Source organism: Scophthalmus maximus, chromosome 5 (assembly GCF_022379125.1).
Source record: "Scophthalmus maximus strain ysfricsl-2021 chromosome 5, ASM2237912v1, whole genome shotgun sequence".
NCBI lineage: Eukaryota > Metazoa > Chordata > Actinopteri > Pleuronectiformes > Scophthalmidae > Scophthalmus > Scophthalmus maximus.
The window spans coordinates 22,019,179-22,028,597 of NC_061519.1; positions in this window are offsets into that span (position 1 = coordinate 22,019,179).

Genomic DNA, 9,419 nt, shown 5'->3' on the forward strand with positions numbered 1-9,419 from the left:
AATCAGACCAGACCTCGCTTGTATACACTGTGCATAGGGTTATGAATATTTGATGGATGTACCTTTTCCAACGCAATCTACACATCCAAACTAGGAACAACTGCCCCTGCTCCGAAACTCTCCTTATCTGCGTTTCTGTAGCGACTCGGGTGGAAAGTGTATTTCTAGTGTCGCCTGTAGATGCATTTAAAAACAAATTCTGACCTTTGATGTCGGGACAGTATAAAGTATTCGCCTGAAGCCTGTGAATCCTACACATCAATTCTGCCTCAGTTTTACTAAGTCTTTTTTTTGATTTTGATGTATTTCAATGATGAAAATACATATTTACTATATACTAGAACCTTAGTATTTATGGTAGAGTCAGCCCCTTTACATTTAGCATCTCGTTTTTCGACGGGGTAATATATAGTCACACAAACACCGGTTAAAAGTATTTTAAAGTAGTACAGTATACTGCATCTGCACGAAGCTGCTAGTTTTCTCTGCAGTTTTTGTCAGTAGTTTAAAATAAGTTTAATCTCCAAAGATACTCAAGTCCTAAAGCCCAGTTAAATATAACCCTTTATTACATGATCACATTAATACATGAGCACTCAGCAGATATTTCCACATTAATACATGAGCACTCAGCAGATATTTCCACATTATTACATGAGCATTCAGCAGATATTTCCACATTATTACATGAGCATTCAGCATTTATTACGACATTATTACATGAGCGCTCGGCGGATATTTCTACATTATTACATGAGCATTCTGCATTTATTACTACATGAATACATGAGCGCTCAGTGGATATTTCTACATTATTACATGAGCACTCATCATTTATCACTTCATTATTACACAAGCATGCAGCAGCTCTTACTACATTATTATGTGAGCAACAAGGAGTTATTGCTACATTATTACATGAGTACTCATTTCAAGTATAATTATGTATGCTAAGAAGGATTATCACCAAGTACAAAGTAGAGGACATTCAATTTAGTTGGTACACCAAAGTATGTTCTCCTACATCTGGAGGGAATGATTTTCCTAACATAAAAAAAGCTGCTACCAGCATTGTTTAGGACTTTCTACTTAAAAAGCCATTCAACTATTTATTGTCAAAATAGTTGCATGGATTAAAAGTCAAGCCAAGATTTTTTTTTTTTCTTTACCGCACAGCATCCAGCATTGGTTCTGCCCCCCGGAGCAGATTGATTGTCTTAGTCTGATGCCATAACCATTTATTCTCCCACTTTCTGTTGATTCGCTGTTAACAAACTCTTTTTTCTTGTCATGCATGTTATTTTTGTTATTTTAGAGGCTTTTAAATGAAAATAAATCCTAATAAATGACAGGTTACGACTATAATTTGGTTGAGACTAAAGCAGATGTTTCCCCTGTGTTATATATTGGCAACAAAGTGAATTTCTCCTTTTCATGGGATGAAGTTTCCTGTGGAGTAATACAAAACACGCCACTCCGCTTCCCTTTGTAGTCTCGGTTGATTTATGACCACCAGGGCTGTTCTCTCCTCGAAAGGTTGTTGCGCAAGCAAGGAACATGGCACCAAAATGAACAAACACAGGCCCAGTGGAGGTCGAGTGTGCAGGACTCTGCCTTCCTCCGCGTGGCCGCTAGGGGGAGCTGCTGACTTTGTGGAGGCCTCTGAGTGCCACATGGAAATTGAGAGATCTTCTGCTCTGCCAGTCGCTGCAGGCTGGAAAGGAGCAAGGATTGATGTGTGTTCGTGAGCAATGTAAGTTCTGTCACTCGTATTGACTTGAGCAGGTCACTGTTCTTCATATGCTCTTTTTATGAGGTGGCGTGCAAAAGTTAGTTAATGTTTCTTCCTGTAATGACTCATGAAGGAGCCGTACACTCGGATTATTATCATATATACAACCATACATGGTTATAATAATATATACAACCATACATGGTTATTTCTTTTTTATATTTTCAAACACCACATATACAGTCTTTGCTCCAAATGCACACATTTATATATATATATATATATACATTTGTGTACAAAGTTTGTGAACCATAATCTGCTTCCATGTCCACTGTGGATGGACGACCAGCCACAACACGAGGGGCTCACACACCCAGTTCAACAAATAGATTTTTTCAATATAGAGTTAGTACTCTATTCAGACCTGGTCTTACCTGTTCAGAAAAAAAAGCATGTTGCGTGGTAACATAACAGTTTATCTGAATCATGATGTTCTTTTAATTGTGTGCTTTAGGCACCGGGGTTATAGCAGAATAATAATTATCATCATAGTAACAGCATGATTACCATGTGTTGTCAAAAGCCTTGAAGGATGATGCATAACAAAGGGTTCCTCACATTTAATAAAAAGGGTAGAACTGTCTATCAAAAAGGAATATGAATTAACAATTATTTAAAATTCATTGAGGATTTTTATGGATTATCATGACCACTGAACCTGGACACAAACAAAGACTGCTCGCAGAACAGCATGTATCAATCTAGTATGTTAAATAAAATCATTTATATGTACATATAATACAATTTATTTAATGTAAATAAAACAACTTTTAACTTAGGATGACCACACAACCGAAGAACAACACGGTATTTATAAATCACTGGCTTCCTTCACAGAATGAATCAGAATTATTTTTGGATCAAATGAATATTCAGATTTTCCTGCCCATGAAATGCAAATTACACGGGGCAGAGAAGCATTACTTCAGACCAGGTGGAAGTTGTTGTAAAGTGATACCTCTCGGTTGCAGCAGCCCATGAATTTCAGTAGACCTGGACAATTTTCAAGTCTATACGTGTCATGAAGTCAGAATGAGAAGCGCCTCATATGCATTGTTAAACACGTGAAAGCACAGAAATGTATCTCTTGTGTCATTACTCAAACAGCTTCTTTAAAGAATTCCTTAGGCACGGAGAACAAATTGCTCTTCCACACACCATTGCTATAACTCACTGAGAGTTAAAAGGGAGTGCTACGTTCAAATTACCGCTACAAAGCGCATTAAAAAAAAAAAAAAGAAGATCTGTTATCACCTGTGAGCCGCAGCATGTTTACAATAGGCAGATCCGTAAATGAGTAATGCCGTTTTGGTCAACTTGCAAAGAGATGGTGTCAGAGTGGATTAAGTTCAGAGGGAGGCGCTGATAAAAGACTAATGAAAAAATACTTGAGATGAGAATATGTGGGATGCTCAGATGGAGGAGGCGGGGTAGGGGTGTGTTGTTGTTATATCAATGAAGAGAGGGAAATATATATATCAAAATCACATTAGACAGTATATTCTTTCTTTCAGCAGCCTGGGTAAACAACAGGGGCCACATAAAAAAAAAAAAGAGAGAAAAGAAACAACCATCAAAACCGGAGTAGCATCCATATGATCCCCATAAAGAACTTCTGAGGATTCTGTCATTTATTTCCTTACAAGGAATCGTGTAATTCCCAAGAGGACTGGGGAAAAGAGAATAACTGCACATATGACTGAGTGATTTACGAGCCGCTGCCTCCTCCAGGATGGAAATGTTGAACAAATAAAGAACAGAATGAGGAGCATGATGTGGATTTTAGTTAAAAGTCCACATCTCGCTTTAAAGAAATAAATTACTTAATTGTCAGGTATTATTCCGTCTGGGGAGACAGACAATTGAAACACACCACATACAGTGATATATATCCTACAGTGATATATATTCTGCACCCATTTTTCAGCTATATATTTCATTTGTCACCCATTTGTGTACACCAATATATACTGCACATTTACATAATTGTCATTCTTACATAATTCCACAAGGTGGAACTGTATGGTGAAAAAGTCACAGTGTCTCCAATGTCAAAGGGAGGCGACACTTTACTTTCTAACACTAAAGGATTGATCAGGAATTTCAGATCACCTCAAGATTTTTCGACATGGATGTTGCCATCACAGCTGGGAAGATGCAGCAGCGTCCTCCTCCCTCATTTGCATAATAGTCTTAAAATGTTTGGAAACGTGTTTCAAAGAGGGAAGGGACCTGTTCAGATGCCCAAACAATGTTAAAGAATAGTAAAGGAATGTTCCAGAAACTTGTGCAGAACACTATTTTCTTATTATCTGAAATAAAGTTGAGTGAATAATAATAATACAAAATGAAAAAATACTTAAATTTCATGATATGTATCTTAGTTATTTACTTTAAAAATTCAAAAATGGATGCTGATGAAATGTGTATGTCTGCTGATTAATCTTATCCAAAATTAGCATTTGGCTTCGTTATCTCACCAACAGTGACGCACAGATGAACATGGAAGTAGTTCTGGAATAACCACGAAATATGAGACGTTTTTAAGTCAAGATATCAGATTATTAAATTTAACAAAAAATACACATTCAACGTAATACTCTGTGTATGTGTATGTGTATGTGTGTGTGTGTGAGTGTGTGTGAGTGTGTGTGTGTGTGTGAGTGTGTGAGTGTGTGTGTGTGTTTCTGTGTGTGTGTGTGTGTGTGTGTGTGAGAGTGTGTACGTGAGTGTGTGTGTGTGTTTCTGTGTGTGTGTGTGGCATTGAAGGAAGAGCCAGCGAGTAGATCACTGCTTCCATGCCACGCTCCTCCCTCCCCTGCCTCTGATCCAACTGTTCCTTCGAATCCTGCCACTCCCCGATCGCGGCCCCACCCCCAAAGCCCCTGTAAAACACTCAGGCCTACTACAAACACTCACACGCCCACCAACTCGGAAAAACAAATAGTCTGGCATTCACAGCCCGTCTGTGCTTCTAGAAAACATATATCTGACTCAAATTGGAAGTATTTCTAACGTTGCCCTCCCCCACGGTGTTTGAGCAGCGAGGTCCTATAACATAAAGAAACCCGCTGAGTAGGGAGCAGCTTGAGGGTTTCAAGGTGTGGAAAGATATTCATTAAAAACAACAGCACAGACTGAGAGGAAGTGAGGCAGAGATAACTGTCAGCTTTAGAGGCCTGTATCTCTGCGCGGCATCAATAACACGCTGAACGCAGATTATTAAACAATGCTCCCCATCTGCCGAACGTCCGACGGCCTATCGGCGGCATCTCCGCGGCCCAAAAGAAGAGCCAAGTGCGACTGTTTGCAGAGACTCTCAAAGACGCTGCCGCGCAAAACACCACGAGACAGTGGCTCCTCTGTTTGGTCCACACTCACGCCAGCCTGCTGACAGAATGGCCATCATTCTTTGCAACGGCGGAGATGGTTTCCATCCAAGATCCATTCGGAGACAACGCTGCCAAGTCAGGCGGCGGGGTTTTTTTTTTTTTTTTGCCATCGGGGCGACCCCAGCCTCAAACTGCACCACCAGCAGCCCATCTGGACCGCGTCGGACAAAAGGCCCGCTCACCCCGCGGTGCCCCGGGCTGCAAGTCGACGTCGTTTCACACGTCACAGATGACGGTCGCCCCCCGTATGAGCAGGACTGCACTTTGAATAGTTCCCCGATGAACACGTGGTCGTTTCCTCTTTTTTTTCTCCAACCATAGCAATTACATATCCTCAGTGAATAATTAATGATCGTTTAGGTTCAAAGGTATTAAATATTCATGGACGTGTGCTGCGAAATGCACATGAATTATAAGTGCACATGAGGAGGAGTCAACAAGGGCATCTCTATAACTTGTCTCCCTGATCTCCCTTCTTAACCTTGAATCTTATAATGCAATGGGGGGGGGGGGGAGAAGAAAAAAGAATATATATATAACACCCGACGTTGTAACGTAATCATTTCATAAACAAAGAGCACAGCCAAAAACGGACTGTGTTAATTCATCTTCGGAGAGTTCAGAGTTGCTCGGGAAGAGGAGAAACACCTGCCCGCCGCGGTCGCTCGGGCTGCTCGGGTCCTCCAGAGTCACGCCTGCGTCCTCCGTCCCGCCATCTTCCTCCAAAGGCGCCCGAGCCGAGGCAGCGGGCTGCAGCTGGACAAGGGAGGGGGTTGTAAAAAACCTTGGCATGTTTATTGTAGATCTTGTCAGCGCCGTTAACAACAACAGATGTCTTGTGTACACTGACACTATTATCCTCCAACACGCAAGGATGTTGACACGGATATGGAGGGGGTTTCCTTTCGAACCTGCAGACACAAATAACCATTAATTCTTCCGTGCTTTTCAATCAAACACCAGCATGTCGACGGCTCAGTTTGCAAGCTGTGCAGGAATCCTGTGCTACAGACACCCCCAAGAAATGAGAAGATGATGGCTGAACGGGGCCTCATTCGGCCTCGCTCCTCATCTTCTCATTATCTCCCACGGGCTGCTGGTCCAACCTGCCATCATCACCCAATGAAAAGTTCGTCAGGAAAAACAAACGGCTGTAATGATTATTCTTTCGGAAAATGTCAAACCACAGTTTTTCGGCGAGCGCTGCGGATTCCTGGAGATTAATCATTCTCGTGCGATGAAATGGCCGCCACGTGCTATTACGCAGTTGGATTTTCTTGCCCGTGTTGCTTTGGTTAACCAGCGAACGTACTTTTTTCTTTTTCCCCCCAGAATGTCCTCTTGTCCTCTGCACTCGGTCGAAGACCGTCCGCTTCCAGTGGCAAGTGGCGGAAATGTGTGTTTGCGTCGGGGAAGAGGTGGCGGCGCTTTGATGATGCAGCTAGAAACATTTTAAAGCATATTCTCGGGGGCTTTGAGTATCAGGGAAAATGCGCATAGGATACATATACATATAGGACAATGTGAAGACGACGTGCGGGAGGACTGCTGTGCAGGTTTGTTTCTCTCCTCCGGTAGCTGGTGTGAAACTCATTTCAGGAGCAAATTCTTCATTTATTGGATTGTTTTGCTGTCGTTGCTGCAAATACAAACACTTGAGCAGCTGTAATGAACACCGTTACGCCACAGTCAAATTGAAACATGTGCTCCTCTTTGGCAAACAAAGGGAAAGGAATCTTTTTTTCCCCCCTCACACACAAACATGGAGGACATTTCCCGCAGACCGTGCGTCAGCCACCTCGCTCTGCGCGCCCGGCCTCCGACCTCTACGCTCAGATAGCTTCCGGCTGACTGACTCCTGTGTCACCTCCAGACGCCTGCAGCCGTGGTATGAGCTCCACGAGGTGGTCATGTTGTTGTTGTTGTTGTCATTGAAACTCTTTTTGCTGGGATTTGTGTGTCTCCCGGGGACAACAAGCGCTACATCGTCATGCACGTGTCCCTCAGGAGGGACCTCGCTCACTATAAATGACACTCGGGAGGTGAAATACGGGGATGACGTATTGAATTCCGAATAATTTACATCCAGAGTCGCCACGCCGTGTGCAGATTCCTGGCGGGGGTGGGCCGAGGGAGGAAGCAAACAACCCCCCCCCCCCCCCTCCACCCAACATGCGGCTCAGTGCCGCCGGGACTGTCAGCGTCACTTTCAGTATATACCGCAGGTCTCCCAGTCAGGACTGGCACCTCAAGGGCGGCATACGCCTCAAATAAATAGTGCTCTTGAATTACCTCTGCGTGATTTATTTCCCAAATAACACAGCACACACTGTATATATCGCTCTTGTCACATGAAAACACTCCGACTTGTGTTTGGTGTGTTCAAATGTTCTGTTCAATTCAGAGCCAAATTCCTGCCCTGACGTTGGCAAACGGTTTTGTACTATCAGAGTGGGATTTCTGAGTAAACTGCGGGACTTGTCGTGAGCTGTTGTTGTTAGATCTTCTGATTAAACCGCATTGCCCTAACCGGTCTCCGCCCCCTTTATAGGGATACAGGGAGGGGGATTATGCCTTGGTTCTGGGGATATAACAGTGGACTTCAGTAGTAACAGCGACGGCAACAGACCCTTCTCCAAAGCAAACACTTTGACTTTTCCAGGAGAAACTCATTAAATCAATGATGGGCTTGTTCCCGGTAGGTAATCGCAGTGAGTCAGATCGTGACACACATGAAAAGGAATGCAGATACAATTAATGATATCAATTACACCTGTACTTTACCTGCTGTGACACGTCAAGATGTCTGCGGTGGAACAGACATACCTATAGAGAGATTTTCACCTGGCAGACGCCGAAGGTTATGCTCCCCAGTCAACAAGCGAGGTGTCACGTAGCCACGGCAGCTTCCGCCCTGCTGATTTGACCAATGGCAGAGAGTTAAAGCTACAGCGTGTAATAACCTGAAGAACCTTTTTTTACGGAAACCGGATATATTGTCCATAACTGTGTGTTCACAAACCTATAATCACCCGCAACAAAGAACCAATGTCCGTCAACGTTGAATGAGTTAAATATAGCAACGTGAGGTGGACCCGACCTCCGCGCGAGTCGCCATGTTTGCTACGTCGCGTTGGACACGGTCGTTGCACAGAATAAGTCGCCTTGTGTCGAATTTTCCAGCGCTGCCGGAAACCGGAAAGATGGAATCAGCGGTGCGCCACCATAGAGTGTCCCCTGTCGGTCGCTCAGCTGGTTGCGGTTTTGCGGCTTCACCACCAGATGTCGCCGTCGAATTACAAAAAAAGGACACAGCGGGGCTTCAAACAACACGTGTCCGTCTTAGCGATGACATTTCTGCGCCAGTTTTCATTCTTCAGTGCCATTTCCTAAAAAACTCTTGTGTCATTCCCGGCTGTTCTGAATTAATACATTTGCATTATAGAACAAATGTCACTTACCTCCAGTTTTGTCTTGCCATGTTGCAGATCTGTCTGTGAAATCGCTGCCTTCTGCCCCCAGATCAGTGGAGGTTAATCTGAAATTCATCTTTGATGCTCTCGGGCATTAAAGAAATTGCGTTCAAATCCTCAGTCCCTGACACTCACAGCTCGACGTGTTAGGTACAACATGTTAGACCCAGCATGTTCGTATAGAACCCACTGTACCGAACCAGCACGGTCACATACTGCAGACAGTACACCTACTTGCTTGCTAAACTATTCGCCTCATACACAGATCTCGCATAGTCTTAGTTGTCAACTGAACCCAATACAACACCTTAACCAGACGAGAGATTTAGTGTGGTACTGAAGTAAAGACAGTCAGAATCACTTCCTGATTTACACTCAGAAGAGCATTTGAGCTTTGTTGCAATTGCCATTCTTAAGGAATTGTATATTCATTGTTCTGGGGGGGGGAACTGAATGAACTACGTCTTTGGAATTCACTGAATGAAATGACTAGTTTCCATTTTCTAACCCACGTTTGGTTCCAGGACTCTGATCTGCAACCCACATGTTGTTTTTTTCAGCTTTTAAAATTAACCGGGGGTTGTGTTCGACTATGACCTTTTTTTTTCTGGTTGGAAAACCCTCCGAGCTAATAAAATACTTGTGTTAGGACGGGGAACAAGGAAAACCAGTGCTTCTTGTGACAGGAATTTGGTGACGGAAAAAGACAAAGAATGGACTCTGATTGACAGCATACATATGCTCCCGCTGCTGTAATCCTCA